This window comes from Plectropomus leopardus, chromosome 21 (genome assembly GCF_026936395.1).
Source record: "Plectropomus leopardus strain MGB_pleo_1.0 chromosome 21, ASM2693639v1, whole genome shotgun sequence".
Taxonomy (NCBI): domain Eukaryota; kingdom Metazoa; phylum Chordata; class Actinopteri; order Perciformes; family Serranidae; genus Plectropomus; species Plectropomus leopardus.
Window position 1 is genome coordinate 19,803,835 of NC_142196.1, and position 20,020 is coordinate 19,823,854.

The 20,020-nt window shown below is 38.0% G+C and overlaps 1 protein-coding gene across 2 annotated transcripts in view; it reads right to left on the reverse strand.

The window, feature by feature from the left end:
- Positions 1–20,020, reverse strand: part of LOC121960972 (delta-type opioid receptor-like) — a 63,425-nt gene that overhangs the window by 34,165 nt on the left and 9,240 nt on the right. For both annotated transcript variants that reach the window (XM_088072322.1, XM_088072321.1), the window contains exons 4-5: positions 19,543–19,646; positions 17,341–17,463 (exon numbers count right to left, since the gene is read on the reverse strand). The gene's annotated coding sequence lies outside the window, so the exon portion shown is untranslated. The remainder of the gene's footprint in view (positions 1–17,340; positions 17,464–19,542; positions 19,647–20,020) is intronic.

Here is a 20,020-nt window from a genome sequence, read left to right on the forward strand (position 1 = left end):
TTGACAACTTTGGAAAGAGAATTTGCTGGCTTTACTTATCTAGTCTATAAGCAGATATAGGGCTGAGTGGGAGATATAATAACCTGTGTTCCACATATTTTTATATGTTTTTAATTTGCACAAAGTGGAAATGTTTTCCATCATGTTTTCCACTGTTTGAGGTTTGACTAACAGTCTTTTATTCCATCATCTTGTTGTGCCACCTTCCTCTGCAATGATTTAATAATGATCGACCCAAGAAGTAGCGTCACCAGATTTTTTTGTGACTGAACTTACTTATTTTTGGATAAAATTTGCACTACGTTTGGACAGAAACCAAGCTAGAGTTACATTATGTGTTGGGATGAGGACGATCTTTAATTTACGTGTTCAGCTTTTCATAGTTTATCATATTCTTGTTAAAAATCAGAGGAACTCAAGTTAATATCATATTCATCCAATGCAATGTGAAATCTATTTCAGCAGCAGAGGAGTCATATAAAATATTGATATCTTTATGGTATGCAGGATAATGCCACACTGTATCTACTCTGCAGAGGACATAAATCATAAAGGGAGCTATGAATATTGTAAACACCTAAACACAAGATTGTATTGCAGACACATTTTTCATAGCATATTCAAAACACATTTCTGCAGAATATGGGGCTGAGATGTGGAAGTGAGTGGGGCGGAGACGGAGCAGAGTGCCAGGTGCAGCCCATAGAGACAGCGAGCCAATTCAGCTCTTTGTATATTTGTTGGCGGAGGAGCCCGAGCTCTGATGGCAGGAAGACGTATAAACACACACCTGAAAGCATCAATAGTGGCAACACAGTCGACAGAACTGTTGCACTGATGGTGCAGATTTGATATTGACTTGTCAATGACTTTGTTTGTGTTGAGTAAAGAGTAACAGGTGCAAACCAGAACATCCTTTTTGTCACGATTTTCCTCTTAGGAAGTTAAAAAATTCACAGGTGAATGGATTTCACTCGTACAGGTTTTTAGGTCATTTTTATTTAATGACACAACTTGTCAACTGAATTATGGCTTTTGCTTGGAGGTATGAACCTGATGATGTTTCATTGCACAAAAGCGGCTTTGGAGTATTTTATGTGAATTATTTTTCCACCATATGACCTCACACATATGTCATTGTACAAATAATTGTATTTACTTGGGTTTAAGCTGAGATTTTCTTCCCTCTGGAACTTAACAAATACTGATTGGCGATCACAAACACTGAAACTAAATCCTGTTTTCCTGTATTAGTACTAAAATAAAAAGCTCCTTCATGGAGATCTTGAGAAAATTAATAGGAATTTTTTGGTATATAAAGATATAAAAAACTCCTTATTGGCCTAAATCATAAAGTGGGGCTGCATTTTAAACCTCAGCTGCCTGTTTCAGATTTCAAGAAACAAATGAATGCACTTAATGTCAACCAGTGGAGACACACAAGTCAATTTTTGTCACATTGTAAAAGCTTTCTTTTAAATTTAATTGGATCCATATGCATTAAGATGAAATTCATGGTCACATCATTTTGTCTGTACTCCATCATTTGGATGTTTAATTTCAGTTTGAAACAGAAGGTTGACTCACGTCATACAGGGAGGAAGCAAATCAGGGAGAGAGCCAGATGGGCTGACTTATTCAAAGATCGGAGATCATTTGAGGCTTCGTGAGATCTGAGTTTTAAATAGATATCAAAATGATGTATTTATTCCATCTTAAGTCATTATTTCAGAAGTAGTCCAGATGAATTATTTGTCTTATTTGTCACGGTGGTGTTCACACGTAAACCAGTAAGACACTCTTGCCCCTTCTATTAACTGTGGCGAAAAAAGGAAAAAAAAAGGCAAATCCCACACAGCAACACGTGCAATTAGTCGGAGGCCAGAGGTGGCCTCGAGACAGCAGGCATTTCTCTAAATAATCAGCCCTGTCAAAGTGGAACACACCACACATCCATCAGCCAATAAAAAAACTGTCTAACTTGAATGTCTAAAACACAAAGGACGATGGCAGTTAATCCCAATACTGAGGGAAAAAAATAAATAGCCTTTCAAGTGAAAATGAAGTGTCTCTCAGTTTCTGCTGGTTGAATGGGAGTTAAATCAATGATCACCTGTGCAGACCAGCAGCCACAAGAAATGTTTGGCATTGTGGGCTTCTGCAAACCATGAATATGATATTTGTACATTATGTTTTATATGAATCATGTGAATGTTCCTACAGTGACACAGTATATAAGCTGTCATCTGCAGGTGAAGGGGATGGTGGATTGCATGTCATCTAAGCGAGATGCCCGCTAAGCTGCAGACCACTGTTTGAAACCAACAAACAACAAAACCAACTGTAATGTAGCAACTCATTGCTGTGCTTCCTGCAGCTCTTCCCTAAAAGCAGTTGTTTTTTAGAGATATCACAGCTTTTTTGCCAGCATTGTGTCATGAGAAGTCCTGTTTTACAGACACACTGCATCTTTTCCTGATGCTATAGTGGCTTGAAAATTGTTTTATGCAGAGTAATGAGAAATTGCAGCTTTTCCTGCTGGGAAAGCGACACAAAAAGCGATTGTTTTTTACTAAGACATCACAGCAGGTTGTTTTTTTTTACAAAGTAACTTTTTCCTTACGTCGGTGCAGAACATACTTTTGATTGATACGATTGCTTTTTGTGGCACTATCCCTGCAACATTTTGGCAGAGACACAATAAAGCATAAAGCAACGCAACAGTAAGCCTTATTTTTTTCAGTTTTCTTTGGCCTGATTCTTTGATGTTGGTTTGGTGTTTCTGGGCCTTTATGCAAATATCTGTGTGCAAATTAAGACATCGTATTCACATGTTTACATATGAATCATCTGGCATGCCTTTCAATAAGCATCTGTATTTAAATTCAGATTTGATAAAGAACTAAAGAAACTGCAGTGTTTACAGGTCATTGATGTCAGCTACTGTTTGCTTTTGATATGGAGATGAAACACGTAACAGCTGCTTTAATATTTGTCATTATTTTTATTTTTTTTCTTTGTAATCCTTATCCTTATATAATGATTTCCGCTACACCCATCTCCCAAGACTTTAACTCAAAAGCACAGAAAGACACTTTTTGTTTGATAAATTAGCATCTGTTTATATATTGAGCATCAACGATGAAAATAACTGCTGCATGCATGATGTGGACGGCTGACATTTTGACAGATATTGAGTTGTAAACATCATTTTCAGACTCTGTTCAGATGGGAATTCATATGTATAACCTGCTGTCAGAAAACAACATTACATTTAAAAAGCATCTGGTCTTGGCATTAAAAAGCACATCAATAATAATGCTTATATTCTTCTTTATCATGCATGTCACAGCGATTGGATCTATAACTGCATTCATTTGCATTCACATCATGGGGGAAACTGCTGAGTTTTAAATTTCCAAACCAACGCTTGTTTACTTTAATAAAAATTTTGATTAATTTTCAGGGGCAAACAGGTGAGGATTCTTTTACGCGATGCACTGGCTCAAGCTATGAATGATTTATGAGTATCAGAGCTATTATTCACCATCGACCAGCTTTATATTGCTTAAAACCTTTTGGGGCCAGAAGCTCCTCAGACTGCTATTTAGCCTAATAGAGGTGACAACCAGCAAGTACCATCGTAATAATGGTCAATATCCTGACAGGCAGCCTGCTAATGGGCGCTGTACCCCTCGCTCCGATACCTGCCTGACCTTCTGCTCCGAACTACACTCCTGAGGCAATTAAATAGGACTGTTATCATTTCATCCAAAGTATCTGGGAATCATTTATCAGCATCAGGAGGCAGTAGAAACCAAGTAGCAACCTCTGCAATCGGAATTCATCCTGGTCAAAAGACTCTGCAGTAGTCAAGGGGATTTATCGCCTCCAGATCTGATCGACATTGATGGAAACACAACTTTTGGGTGAACTTGCTAATTTTAGCCCCCTTACTGACGAGATGCAATGACACACCACCACAAAACATTGTCCATCTCCGGCAAAACAGCATTCAAACATCAATTCTAGCTAGTCTGCACTGACTTTGAAAGAGAGACTGAATAAGTCAGAGATCTATAAAAAGAAGTAACCACTGCCAAGTTTTCATAGTCTTCCATCAAAAGTGCTTTGGACAGTTTAATAACCTGTTCTCTGGCCTACTGGTGACATCGCACATGGCTCACAAAGAAAAACCCACACACAGAAAGGCATACTCATCTGCTGCAAAGCCGTGTACACAGCTCTGCTCTACTGGGAACAAGAAAGGACCCACTAAACGCCTATGTTTAGTGGGTTTTTTTGTATTTAAAAAACATGCATGCCCTCATTTTGATGGAAAAGGGGTATAATCGACCTCATGATCCACACACCAAACTGACTGGTCAGTAGGTATTGCTTTTATTCACATTGATCTGATATCATGTAACATTAGTAATCATGACAGAGTCCCTGGTAAGAAGTTAAGCACCATCGAAACCCTGAAAACCCAGGGTTCACCCTGAAGTTACCTCGCTAACCCCAATCCTTTTTTGAAGTACAGACCCTCAGGACAGCAACATGATTCCTTTTTCTAAATTTAATTGTGCCAATGTGTTCAGACAGCTGCGTCAGGCCTAAGGGCACACAAAAAAATCATATATTTTCAAGCAACAAAAGTGCCTCGGGGGTCAGAAGAATTCAGCTCTGTGTGATTGCAGTGCCAGCATCTCCATGATCTTTATTTTCAACCTTTCGCATAAGCTTGATTCATAAAATATGTCTTGGAGGGGTTTCAAATATTAGATTAGAAAAAGATATTTTCTAGTTGGGCAAGCACAATAAATACAAGCACTTTAAAAAAAAAAAAAAAAGCTGCTGTTTGTTTTTAATCTGCCATATAACAGCCTACACATACCACTCTTTTTAAATAGCAAGAAAAAGCAAAACAAATGCACCCAAATTCAATCAAACATAAAACATGTAAATGCAGACGGAAAAAAAAAAAACAAATAAAGCAAACTCTAATGTCCAAAACATCAAACAAACTCGAAACAAATAAAACAAACTCTAAAGTGTGAATAAAAAAGAAGCGTGACACAGGATAAAAACAAAAAAAGTTAAACTAACTTTTAACCACTGAATTTTCACTGTGCCTATACTGTTGGTATTGCTGGTGTCTACTTGCTTCAGGGCAGAGGAGGATCTGTTTGTTTGTATCTCATCTACTGTAAGTGGTGGTTTTATTGCTGCTATGTGCTCAGAAATAATGCTGCAATCCAGCGGAGGACAGAACAAGTGACCCCAGGATATAAATTGTACAGTAACCTGTGCAAAGCATATATTAAATCCCCTGGGCATTTGTGTAAACTCAATTTCAGGTTTTGAGAGGCTTCTAGAGGCATTTACATGTATTTGTTAGGTTGTCTCCCTCTGAAACCTTTCATGCGTCACCCACCCAATATGCCCTCCAGCCTGCAGCTTACTACAACTGTTATGCTCCTTGCACAGGCATTATATTTGGCAGATGAAAAGAGTTTGATAAATGAAGGCAATCACATCACAATCGCTCAGAGTGATGAAAAAATGTCAATTATTGCCTGACTTCTTTATTAAAACAATAATAGTTTCACCTCTTTGATCTGTAGTATTAAACTGCATTTTTTACCACAGTCACTATAGTCGTCACCAAATCAAACAGAACTAAAACTGAAATTGCTACTTCAAAAAGAATTATTGTAGATACAGCTACCACTTACTTTTTATTTTGCTATTATGGGAAATGCCATTTCAGCCAGAAAGTCCACTTTAAACAATGCGAACAATCACGCTGTAAGTTGCAGGTTGTAATCTAAATCGTTTTCTTTCTTTGTGTTTTTGTCAACAAAAATTAACCGCATAGTTAATGGGTATAAAAACTTAGTAGTAAGCTTCTGTTTTGCATCACAGTTAGATTTAACACTTTAAAATTCCCTTTAAATGATGTGAAAAACTAAAATTTTAATGCAAGTTCTTAAGTTGATAGCTTAAAAACATTATAAACATTATCTAAAATAAATTCTAAAGTGTTTTGTACTTAATTACATTACTTAACACATGTTTTAAATTAATACACTTACTTATTGTTACCCCAACCCTGATTTTTTTTCTCAACCTAATCAATTAGTAACGAAAGTGTAACCTAACAAAACTAACTAAACAAAAATCTGCCCAGTCTGAGGTATTATAATGGTGTGATAACAACTGATTACAGCCATTTCATGAGCTTATAACATTGGAAAGGGGTGAATAAGTGAGGTCAAAATATGTTTAAAATGTGTGTGTTTCTGTGTCTAAACTGGAAACAGTCATAAAAGTACAATATTCCACCACCTGAGCTGCATTTGTTGAGAGCAGAGAGCGTTTTCTTGAGGGCTGCACCCCCTCACTCCTTTAAATCAAGTCATTAATGTCAGATGGATTTCTGGCTTTGAAGTGTGGTTGGTGCAAAAAATGAAAACCTTCATTATTCAAATACAGAAATCTGAATTATTCAAAGCCTGACTGGTTTGCTCTCTGTTGGTCTGATTGTAAATGGATTCTACAGACAAATATCTCAATCAACAGTGCATTATTTATTGGCTGCTGGTGAGAAACCCATCAGATGTCGACAGAGAAGCACAACCACCAACGGCTGATTTACAGTAATACTGAAAATTGCTTTTTTCTTCTTTGCTTTTATCTTTGCAGCCCCAGAGGTTAGTGGGCAGCGTACAGAAAACATTTACTGTTTACCTTTTGCTTCTGCACCGTGTCTTCCCTGAAGAACAGGGTGTGCTCTGGGAGAAGAACTTCATTGAATAATTGGCAACCTCGTTCAGGACACAATGGGACGAACATCTAAGTTCACCTGGAAAATCTCTTTGCAAAATAAAAGCATTTGTTCCGCATGACAAACAGCAAAGACTGCTTACATCAGATCAATAAACTTTCTCTCTCCACCCTTTTCATTATATCGTCTCCACCCTGCCCTCCCTCAGGGTCCATGGGATCACAGCCAGCGGCTGTCAGTTATGTCATGTCAGCTCATTTGGAAGTGATTGAAGCTGACGTCCTGCGTGTGCCGGACCAATTGCCCTTTACCCCGCACAGCAGAGAGGAAAAACAAGCGCAGGAGCAGAGACGAAGGTTTTGAAAAGATCAGACAACTGAACGTATCAACAGGCAGGACGAGGGTCACTCAATAGACATTATTTCCCAAAAGACAAGACATGAGGAGTGATTGAAAGGTTAATTAGAAACTTTTTTGTCGTTATTGATAAAGAAAAGTGTAAGATAATCTTTCTTTGCAAAGCAGCTGTGGGCCGATTTCAAACTGCAGCAACAAAATGTACAATAAACATTCCCCTATAATATAAAGATGTTTACTGATGGTATATTTTGAATCATAGCTATAAAAACATCAGGGTGATCATTTCTGTGGGGGTGTCACAACGACTGACACTGTTTCACCGGGGTGTAACGATACGTTTTAACAACGATACGATGCCTGTTTTGAAACATGGTTGGCGATATGATACAAGAACGATATGGGCTCATTTAGAGCAATAAAATATGATCAATTCAATGACTGGACACTGATAAAGTTACTTTTTTGCCAAAAATAGAGGAAAAGAAAATGCCAATTTCTATGCAGTGGTAGTGGAGGTGAAACACAAGAAAAGCATGATACACTGAGCTACACAAACATTCAGTGCAAGGCCTCTAGCAGTTTTTTGCAAGGGAATCAGAGATAAATCAACATAATAAGCATTTTATAAAGAACATCTCTCTTTTTCAAAAGCTGAAATGTGTCCAAACCATTGGCTACAAACACAGACTAAACATCTCTGGCTCTCTGTTGACCTGGTGCGTCCCTGCTATAATCCATCATTATCTGAAGCAACGCTGCTGAGTGCTGACGCATTATGCATGCCCGGACTGTTGGGGAATGGGAGAATAAATGTTTACAATTATTTACCATCGTAAGTGCAAAACAATACATCCACATAACAACGTTTAATGTGCAAAATACAAGGCGAAACTTCTTATTATCAATACAATTGATGTATGCCTTAAAAGATTTAAGATTTAAGACTGATACAAGTCATACTAAAAGGACAACTTGCTGTTAGCCTGTCGATGGAGTATGAGCACAAGAATATAAATTGATGTATTGATACAATGGATGTATTGTTACACTTCTACTTTTTACCCATTGTTCAAAATATAAAAATGTTGATAAGTGTGGCTTTTAAGTAGAATTACTCTTTGAATTGTTGAATAAAGAAGCTATTTTCATGTCAGCTATTGGAGAAAGTCTCTGTCTTTTACACCTGTAGTTTGTTTGCTCTGACCTGAGTCATGGAGCACTCTTACAGTGTTTCATATTGCTGCAAGTTTAATTTGTGTTCACATGGCAGCAATTACAAGCAAATCAAAATTTATGATGCATTAGAAAGCTGCTCTCCAAGTCAGTAATCTATTGCCATGCAGGAAAACCCTTGGAGGTAAATAAGTGTGGCTGCGTCCTGTTGTGTTCCAGGGATGAATTAAAGCGCCACTTTGCAACTTCACAATGGAGAAGAGACAACTATGCAGGTTGATTTTGGCCCTGATTGCTGTGTAATTTTTCACATAACACAACAATACTCCTTGGCAATGAGGGAGCTGTGACTAGAAAAGCATGTATTAATGAACTGGAGGGGCCAGATGTGCATAAGAGTTCAGGAGGAGGCACGCATTAATTTACCTGAAATGTGACATGTTTATCAGCTGAAAGTATTTCCGGAGATCCATTATGTATGTCTGTTTAGCGCAGCTAGCTACAGGTTCAATCCAAAAACGGCGTAAAGCTTCCTCCAGTAGGGTGGGATTTTTTTCCACTCGAAAAAACTAGCTGTGTACTTAATGGGAATGTCCAGGATGCATAGATATGCAATCTGCCTGCCGAAACTCACCATACAGTAATGAAAGGACAATATTCTCCAGAAGGGAACTTTCTGGGACATTAAATTGTGATCACTGATGGTGTGATGATGGGACTCAAGACAATTATAAATATGATGGGGAGTTGGGGGCTTTTTTCAGAGTTTTTTTCCATTTACATTTAAAGACAAATTCAAGAAAGCTTTAGTGTGTGGACCTTTCTTCAAGTTTTATTGATGTTGCCAGGCAACCAGCATCTTTTTGACTTTGAAATTGGTTTTTGTGCAATTAACACAAACAATAAAGTTTATCAAGTATACAACACAAAATCTCATCTTCATTGCATCATACAAATAATCTCCAAAAGTCTAATTAGATTGGAACAAGCTCTATTACGTTTTTAGTTTCCATTTTGTCTTTCTGCTTCTCTTCGCCCTCTTTTGATTGATGTTTTCATTTTGCATTTCGACTCTTATGTAACGTTCAACAGGAACATTGAGGTTGCTTTAATGGGATTTTTCCTAATAAATGATCAAATATTATTTCTGCTCTGCTCTTGTGGGACGTTTTGACTGAGACTCGTATGAAAAGGCTGTTTGGATTGGTGGCCTATTGAGTGTTTTCAGGAGATAATGCAGTTGTTCATGGCGGAAATGGAAGCATATGCTATATTAACTGGTACTGAATTAATTACCTGGATCGTTTTAACTACAGGGTTAACTGATTTAATTGACTTATTTTAATGTGAAATGTAAAAACACACTTGAGGCTACTCTGCTGCGGCCCATTGCCTCTGGTGCAATAAGGTATTAATTTTTATCATTTTCAAACAGACTCTACTCAGTTTTTCACACAGCTTTTTGCGGTTTCACCTGTTGGAGTGCCACAGAGCTGTGCGGGGGCGCCTGTGGTAAGTATAGCAGCTTCAGTTGATTATAATAGATGTGCCATTTGCTGTGGGCATGCTGCAGCAGATGTGCCACACTGTGTCCATGCCCCCATATATTTTGACCTCAGATGTCCATGTGTTACATGTCCACCAAACAGAAAGTGGACAACGGAGCGTGAAAATGTTTTTGGTGTGTGCACTGAGTGAGAAGCTATCGTTGGAGTTTATGGGCCAGCAAGTTTGGATTTCTCATCCCGTGTTCAATAAATCAGTGAAACAAGCTCACTCATACACACACACACACACACACACACACACACACACACACACACACACACACAGACAGATGATCACCAGACTGCAGAACTGGGATCAACAATTTCATTTAAAACTTGCCACATGAAACACAAAACTACCAGTCATCCAGCTCTAAAGAAACCAAACACAAAGACTTTGCTGTGTGAGCTAATTAATTACATTTCGGACGAGGCTACAAGCTAAGTAAACTGGGTGACTGTTTTTTCAAGGTGGTAAATATTTTAAAAGTTTATCCCCCTCACTGCACACTTTATCCACTCTCCTCCTCCATCGCTTCAGCGAGGAGAATATGTGTGAAGTCTGGTGTTTGCCAATTTGTACTTCACCCAAAACTCCTCTCTTTGCCTCTTCTGCCTTCTCTCCCACGTACATCCACACTGGTCTTGTCACAGACTCCAAACTACAAAAACAGAATTAAAACAGACCCCTGCTGCTCCAAACATTAACTGTGAGCAATCATTTGCATAGTATTTACTGACTGCTGGAACAATTTTAGCTTTCATCCAGGGTGGTTTCAATTCAGTTACAACTGCAAAATAACAAACTTTGCATTGCACAGCATAAACATTTCCAGACTTAATTTACAAGGCTGTCGTGAAGCAGAGATGATACGGTCCTCTGTACTGCGCTGCATTTATCATGCTGTAGCAATACCCAACTTATGGCCCGCGGGTCAAATCTGACCCCGACAGGGTGCCAGGTGGCCCCCCAACCATTTTCTAATTCACAATAAAAATAATTTGATTCAAACTAGGACATCATTTGTACTTTTAGTATACACAAGGCACCAGAGTGCATAAAACTGCATGTGCCAGTGGAGGATCCCCCACAACCCCAAACAGAGGTCCTAGCTAAGACCCTAATGTCCTGAAATCCAAAATGTCCTAAAATCTTAGAAATGTCCTAAAATCCCAGAAATGCCCCCAAATCCTTGAAAGGTCCTAAAATCCTGGATACTTCCTGAAATCCCAGGAATGTCCTAAAATCTTTGAAACACCCTAAAATCCTAGAAACATACTGAAATCCTAGATACTTCCTGGAATCCTAGAAAAAGTCCTAAAATTCTTTAAATGTCCTGAAATCCAAGAAATCACCTCAAATCCTAAACATGAATGGGGCTGGTGCAACTGGCCTCTGGCCTGGTCATTTTGCAAACGTCCCTAAGCAAAGCAAATAGACCATCCCAACAGGGCTGCAATTACATGTTTCTACTTGATGTAAATTGTCCGTCATGCCGCCTGCATGTGATCGAAAAACAACGCAGCATGAGTTAATGACAAACCAAGCGTGTATAGGTAAAGACCGACAGGTGATTTTGATGTGACTTATCGACTGGAAATGATCAGAAAATCACTCAACCCATCACATCAAGAGAGACGCCTGATATTTGCTGATCAAAGTGAAACTCATCAAACAGACTGAGCTGACAGAAAGGACTCAGTCACAAAGACAGCAGAGGATCAAAGACACTCTGATTTCAGGTTTGAGATATCAAAGACTGGAAAAAGAGAGCCATTACAGATATTTATGTACTGATAAAACCTGTAGTGATATGACGAGAAACTTCAGGCAACTCCCTTGAGCTGCAAATGATGTCGACCTTACGCCAAACAACTTTTCAAGCGATTTCAAAGCTGCAGGCTAATTTTTAAAGGCAGCATTAAATCATAACCTCAGCTGGTGTGTGTGCACATGAGCTTGATCATGTGGTGTGACGGCGTCATAAACTCTGTTACTCTTGAACAAGAGCCCAAGATACTTGAACTCCTTTGTTTTGGGCAGTAACTCTCTCCGAAACGTCTGAATGTGCTATAAAATAGCACTTAAGGAAGCTTTAGTGTGTGGACCTTTCTTCAAGTTTTATTGATGTTGCCAGGCAACCAGCATCTTTTTGACTTTGGTTTTTGTGCAATTAAAACAAACAATAAAGTTTATCAAGTATACAACAAAAAATCTCATCTTCATTGCATCATACAAATAATCTCCGAAAGTCTAATTAGATTGGAACAAGCTCTGTTATGTTTTTAGTTTCCATTTTGTCGCTTCTCTTCGCCTTCTTTTGATTGATGTTTGCATTTTGTATTTCGACTCTTATGTAACGTTCAGTAGGAAGACTTGTATGAAAAGGCTGTTTTGATTGTCACTTTGTCGATGTGAATAATAAATGCTGCTTTATTGTGCTGCTTTGACTCTTCCACCCTTTTTTGCATTTTTCCTCAATTTATTTTCATCAATGATCACTGAAAAACTCTCAAAATGCAACTTGGTGATTTTTGCTCTGGTAGATCTCTTAAGGTTTTCAATCTTACACACACACTGCTGTCAATCAAAACAATACACACACACACACACACACACGCAAGCAGATTTGATAATGGCTATACAGTTTCTCCTGCAATGAATAAAACCAGCATGCTGCCTTCGACAGTAGCTGCGAGAATCTCATTAAATTCTCCTCTTCTTTTCTTTATAGCTCACACTGAACCAACAGCAGTAAAACCACTGAGTGGATACACAGTCCAACTCTGACGTCCCCTCTGGCTGTTGCTGTATTTTTCGACAATGTGCACGCGGTCCAAGCAGGTATAGAGTGAAACAGACTGCCATCAGATCTGCTCTGACAGCTTCTCATACTTTATTAATTGGATTTTGGCTCACTGCTCATACTTGTTACTGTGTTAAGGAAATTGTTGACAATGATGTTGTTACATTAAGCTAAATTTATTAAATATCTCCGGGTTTGCAAAAAAAAGCCAATGCGTAAATGCCTTTAACCTGCGTTCTCTCTAATGGCCAGCAGGGGGCGACTCCACTGGTTGCAAAAGGGAGTCAGATTGTACAGAAGTCTGTGAAAATAACCCAACTTTTCACTTCCAAGATCCAAGATATAGCCAAGGCCAAAATGTCAAAACAAAGGCTTCAGTACCGTAGACCACAAACCACTGGCTGAAGTCATGAAAGCTGTGTGTCCACTTCTTTTATACGGGTTGTGATTAAGTCTATGCAAAAACAAAGTGAAAGCATACTTCAAATTAAAATATTGAACGTTGTTATACTGTTTGTTTGCATAAGGCTAACTGCACAGAGAAAAACAAGAAAAATGTAAAAGTGAGCCAATTTAGACACCATTTTTGCCTGATTATGTTAAACAAGTGTGTATGTTGAATAAGACTATGGATCTACATGCTAACAGATTTTCAGCATCATAGTCCAACATATTACAATACATTTGCTAATATTCACTAAACATGAGTTATGATGGGAATATTATAAGTTTGGCAGGTGTTTCCCCAAAAATAAAAGTATTGGACAGACTGTTCAGACTTTTCTGTGTCAAAATACATCACTTGGGGAAGTGTCCCCAGTGTCTCCGCTGTTTAGCGTCTGTCCGAGATGCAGCCAACTGAGGTTGAGGTTATTTTGTAATGATTCAATTTGTCTTCTCAAATTCAGTCAAATTAAAAAATGAAGGCAGCCAAAGCACTAACTTTTTAAGTCAAAATAAATAGCTTCTTTTTTTAGCATCATTATTACGTGCTCACAGTAATGGGTTGAGTTTAAAGAGCATGAAAGACCAGTCAGGGTGGGAGCAAGGGAAAGTGGATGGTTCAACATTTGTGGCAGGGTTTTTGCAAAGTTGTTGCCTTTTCAGCCACATTTGTGCCAGAGCATTTTGAGCATTTTTTTCAGCATCTGCAATCTTTTCCTTACAATAACCAAGTTGTTTTGTTTCCTAAAAACTGCTGACACCTTGTGTCAGTTGCTTGATGTGACTAATATCAGCCAAGATCTTTTCCTAACCTGATCCTGCTCACCACCAAATTTTTGCCACTCAAAGCTGGTTTATTTTTTACGGACATCCGCCATTTTTTTCCTAATAATATCAAAGAAGTTTTGTTGCCTAAACCTAACTGCGCACCCCTTCTGTGTCAATATAAAATGCAAAAGGCTGCCCCAGGTGTCCTTTTAGTGACGCTCTGGGCTTCTGCCGAGCTGCAAAGTATAACGAGTAGGAATAAGATCTCATGGATCTGTTTTATGCTAAAAACTACAAATATCAACCTGATGAAATCCTAGAGGGTGGGAAGAGACTGACCAACCAGTCAAACAACAGGCAACAACATTGTCATCCCTAGAGCCACGTTGCTAATGTGACTAAAACTAGAAAAACAGAGACACAAAAGAACAAGAATAAGAATCACTTGGTTTTCAATTCTCCAGCCCTGTGTTGTGGTTATTTCACAAAAACTACCAAATGTTTTTCTAGATGACGATAGGACGCTATGATGATAGAAAAACCTTGAGAAGTGTCACATTACTAGCACGAGAAAAGCTTTCTTCTCAGCAGTGCTCTCATACATTTTAAATCTAACGGGGCCTTCGAAAGGAGTCGGAATAAAAGAAGTATCTCAAACCTTAGAAAGAGATATCATCTCCCAACTGCATGGAAATCACAGCATTGTATGCCTTGGGTTGTCTTGCCCTGAATAATGAATAGTTTAAAGTAAAAATAACCATAAAATAACCATAAAATTAAGAAGGCAGAGAAAGAGAGAGAATATAAAGGAGTGGAGGGGGCAGTGGTGCTCCATATTCATGCCTCATTTATAAAATATAAACCTCAGTCCGGGGATATTTGTCCATAAGTCTCTGTGCAGAGGGGATGAGAAAATGCCGCCTATGGATTTTCACATATTTTGCCTTAAGAAAAAGGCCCAAACTGGTATCACATAGGATTTTTATGTGTTATATTGTATTTGGACATTATTGTGGCATTTCTTTAGGCAAAATACATCCGTCTAAGTCCCACTGTGCATATTTCAAACACAAGAAAATGATAAAGCAAAAACACTGTAGGCAGAAATGTTGGCTCCTCTGCTTCATACTGATCTTACATTTTCTTTTATTTGTCTCCTTTTTTACTTCTGAAAATGCTACTGCTAATCACACACCTTTGTGTGCTATAGATGTTTGACCTTATCATCACTATTCACAACTTGGTGTGTGAACATTAAAAAAACATCTTGTCTAATAGCAAAATTGTGTAATTCTCTTGTTAACACCTCAATAATAGATAGGCAGCCTCCTACAAGGGTCAATGCACGTATGAAGTTTAAAGATAATAGCTCTTAATACATTGTATATTAATCAGTCCCTTCAGGATTTTGCATTGTTGCAACAGTTCACGGAAATTCAGAAATGTGTGAAAATCTGTGCTACCTTTGGAGTTTTGTCCAATCACCGCAACTTTACTACAAGTTTAAATATTTAAAACAGATAAAATCTCATTTCACTGTAAAGCTGCATTCAGCGTATTGATCCACTCAGCCCCCCCCTCTCTCTAGCCCTTTTTACACATGATCACGCTATAAGGCCACTACAAAGTCCTGTCTTTATGCCTCCTTTGCATGTTTACACAGAACCAAATGACCGCAGCATCATTTCACTTTAGCTTGTGATATTAAATTGATACTTAAACCCTTTCATCGCTGTTTCAACTTCCTGTGGTGCATTAAAGGCAACTCTGTCCCCCCCATCTCTCAATTGTACCTATATTCAGAATGGCCCAATATTCCCGCCATAAACAGGCAACATAAATGTGGCTTCTGTTAATCATGAGACTGCTGCTGCACCTGTGAAAGCCTCACATACACTGACAGGAATAACTTTTAACATCACATAATCCAATGTTTATCAACGACAGAGTCGAGCCGTTCAGCTATCCATGTGAGACTTTTCAGGGCCATTTAACAACAGTGTGAGCTGCTGCTGTTGTGTTGACTGTAGCGGGCAGAGAGAGCAGGAGGAGAGCGGGTCTTTAAGCGCTGGTCAGCAGCAGCCTAATCCTAACAATCATAAATCAGGTTAGCTCTGATCAACTGATCATAGCTACTTGGAAAGCCCAAGACCAAGGCAGGATTAACGACCCTCTAAACCTCTTTTCAAACACAAAGAAAATCAGGTGAAGTATCTACTTGAATTTATTCTTCTGACTCCTTTCTGCATTTATATCTTGAGCAGGTCTGACTGAGCTAAAGGTCACTGGCTCCCCTTAAATGACTCCAGAGTAAACCAGGCTGCTCAAGATCTCACTCACAGCTCGATGAGAAGGTTATTCACTGAACATAGACGGAGCCGGCAGAGGAATTTTAAAAAATACAGATCGCACCTCAGTGGCTGCACCTTGATCTATTATTGTACTGGAAAACACAGCTCTTCTGTAATATTTGGTATTCTTATAATTGCTGGCAGAGGGCCCTTATTTTGAAACAGACAGGAAGTGTTGAGTTAAAAATAAATATTTATATGTTTTTCATGTCTGCGACTGATATAAACAATCAAACCGCAGTGACAGGTGGTAAGATTATAATAAGATTTTTAAATCATTTTCACTGCCTGTTTGTTTGTTAAAAGTCTATGTCTTCACAAAGGTAGTAAAGCATACAGGTTAATGTAGACCTCATCAGTGCCCAGGAGGACCACTGGGACCTCTACATAACTGGTCCGTATGGAGACTTGAACCAGTGACCCTCCAGTTCCTAAGCCAAGTCTCTATGGGATTTCCTCCAGTTAATAATAGCTAAATTAATGGCTAAATTCCTTTCCTAAGATTAGACAGGATTTTAACCGCACTTAAAACATGCACATATTTCTGTAATACCAAAAATCCAAAATATCATCCTAAACTGAGATAAGGCTTAATGAAATCTCTGTAATGACACCCCTGAGCCTCTGTGAAGTTTTTCCATTTTACTGCCTGCAAACACACCGCAGCACAACAACTTTTCCACTCCACTACCTTCACACAGCCACCTCTGTTAGGAATAAATAATTTACCTCTTCAACCTCTTGAGGGAATTTAATGGAGGTTAACAGATTCAAACAGCAGCAGAGAGCAGACTCGTCTTTTGGGAGCTTTAAAGTTGACAAATAACTTATCTATTGGTGCATTTATGAAGGTAAAAAAATACTATTAGCAGCTATTCAAAAGGGGTCCAAAGATTCAGTTAAGAGCTAAACAGGAAAGGAAAAAAAACAATACTTTTTCATAAAAAATGTGTTTTTTGTGAGAGCTAATGAGCTTTCGAGGAATCAATGACCCGTTGCATGTGTGTGGGCATGTATCTGCTACCCTCCTGCTCCTTTTTTCACGAACAAACTGCTGAAAATAAAAAAGCAAAATGCCACCGATGTTGGGTGTGAATTACCTGCTGTGCTGTGGGCGCTCACGATGATGCATCGAGGCAGCTCTTCGAGGATTACAGCGCTTGAGACTGCAGGGAGGACTGTCTCAGTTTCCAGCATCAAGGAAAGGTGCACTCTCTGGTTCGCTATAACACAAAAACACAAGAACAAAAACATTGACATTTTTAAAAGCGAACTCAAGACCTACTTCTTTAGTCGGGCTTTCAATTTAACTTTATCTATTTATATATCGACTATTTATTCCTTCATTTTAATCTGTTTTACAGACTTACTACTTCCTATTATAATATTTATTATTATTATAATATTATTTTTAACATATTTATTTATTTTACTTTGTGGTGTTATCCTTCCATTTACCACTTATTTACAGTTTGAGTATTTTACCTATTTATATTTTATTTTACTATTATCATTTATTGATTTATTTATTATCTTTCTACTTTTAGGTTTCAGTCTTGTTTTTATTCATGTGTTTGTGTGCTTGTGTGTGCGTGTGTATATGAAGCACTTTGTGTTACAGTTTGTTTATATGAAAAGTGCTTTTGGATTAATGTATTATGAGACTAGAATCTGACTTTTTAACATCACTTGTACCAAATCATAAATATTGTGCCACAGAAATGAACAATTTCCTTAAAAACAGGATGAACTGAAGCAAAACGAAGCAGAAAACCAGTGTCAGCGCTGAGCCCTGCACTACTGAGTAGGGTTTTCCACTGGCCAAGTTTAATCTTTGTATTTTTTTATTTATTCCATCCTGCCTGCACAACAGATCTGCAGTCCTGCTGAATCTGTAGCTCATGGTAAGCACATGTGGGTACAGCCTGCAAACCTGCACGTCATTTCAGCATGCATTTAAAAAAAAACACTCATTTAAGTATTTAAGTATTAATACATTTATTTTTTGGTTGTGTGCAAATTCAATCATCCATATTACCTGCTGGTCACGAGGCCAAACAGCCAAACAGGAAGTAAGAAATGTACCAAAGGTGTTTCTAGAGGAGGGAACTCGGACTGCACCATTTTGAGTAGATTAGAGGGGTGTTTGCATTGTTTTGTGAAGTGTAGCCTACCCTAAAGAGTAATATTAATATTTGTGTGTGTGTTTCCTAACCTAACTTGTGTGTTTGTTGACTGAGGAACTTTTATTTTGAAATTATTATTTTTTTTAAATTATGATTTTGGTTTAATATAGTTTTCTTTCACAGCCTTATCAATACCAGACTGAACTGCTTTTTGGTGTTATTTTAACTAAAGTTAAATTATTAGTAATTAATTAATATGAGGGAATTGTAAATTACTAAAAATATTAACAAATGGACAAAAACAGTAACTTTATTGTGATTATTTACGGCCCACAGTTCATAACTGTGGGCCGTAAAATACTCATAATAAAGTTATTTCTTATGGAAACAAATGGACAGTATAACTGTATATATCTGTATTCCAAATCAGACTTTTACTTTTACTTTTAGGAGGTACTGCAGCTGCCCTTAAAAACTGCTGCATGGAGTTTGCACACAATTGGGACATACCACAACCTCACAACATTGGGCTTTGAACTTTGACACTCTTGCTCATATATCCATCAAAGTCTGTAGCCTAAAACTTGAAGTAAAAAAAGAAAAAAGTATGAGATTTGTATTGCAGCAGATTTTAATGGAGAGGGATGTCAATCCAGAGAGCTCTGCTGATGTAACTTTGCAATGTACTGGATGTAGTTTTAACTGCATACATTGCAGTTTCTGAAAATTTTATTTTCAAAGTAAAACACATCTGCATTTTTCTGTAATTGTTATTGCCGTAATTATATCTTTTTGTTTTGTTATTATTTCTGATTATTTTGTTCATAATTCCTATTCTATTCGACCAGTCACTTGAATGTACTGTCATCCATCACTGCAGCTTCTGACAGCTGTCAAAATGAGCTGTCAACAAGCTGTCAAATCTCTTTGCAGCTCAGTCGATGTGATGTAACTTCTGCCACGACTGTGGATCAGAACAGCAAGAAAAACATGCTGGCTCGCACACTGCAAAATATGACAGACTGCAGTAAGACATCCTGGTATTACTATGTCTTTAGAGGTCTGCAGGAGTCACACACTCCTCAGTTTTTAGAGCATGTGCATATGACAAAATTTAATACATTTAAATCAGAAATTGATGCAGAAAAGGCAAAAAAAATTTGCTTTACAATTCACCTGAATGCAGGAAATCAGGTAGGTGATGCTTTAAATTTTCTGTCCGAGGTCTTCCAAACCTTCTGCTTCACGTGTTCCTCCAAATGTTAGACAAAACCGACACCCTGCAGAGGAGGACAGAGAGGCAGAATGTAACACATTGTGAGCTGCAAAAAAGCATTACAAAGTTTATTTTTATGCACATAATTGGAGAATAAAGGTGAAATAACACACTCTTACAGTAGCTATTGCATTTCGTTTGCATGCTGTAAAAGCAGAGCACAGTATTTGTATTTTTAAGCAGTATTCAGGTTCAGCAGCAATGATTTTCAGCCTAAAGGCATAAAATGGAGACATTTTTATGTATTACAGTTTGCTGTGTAAAACTTTTACACCATTTTTTTCTCAGTTTTACTGCTTCCATACTGCCCTTTGTAGTAAAGTATAAAGTTAACCTTATAGCTTTTTTTTTTTTACATTTGTTCTCTTTACTGTAATA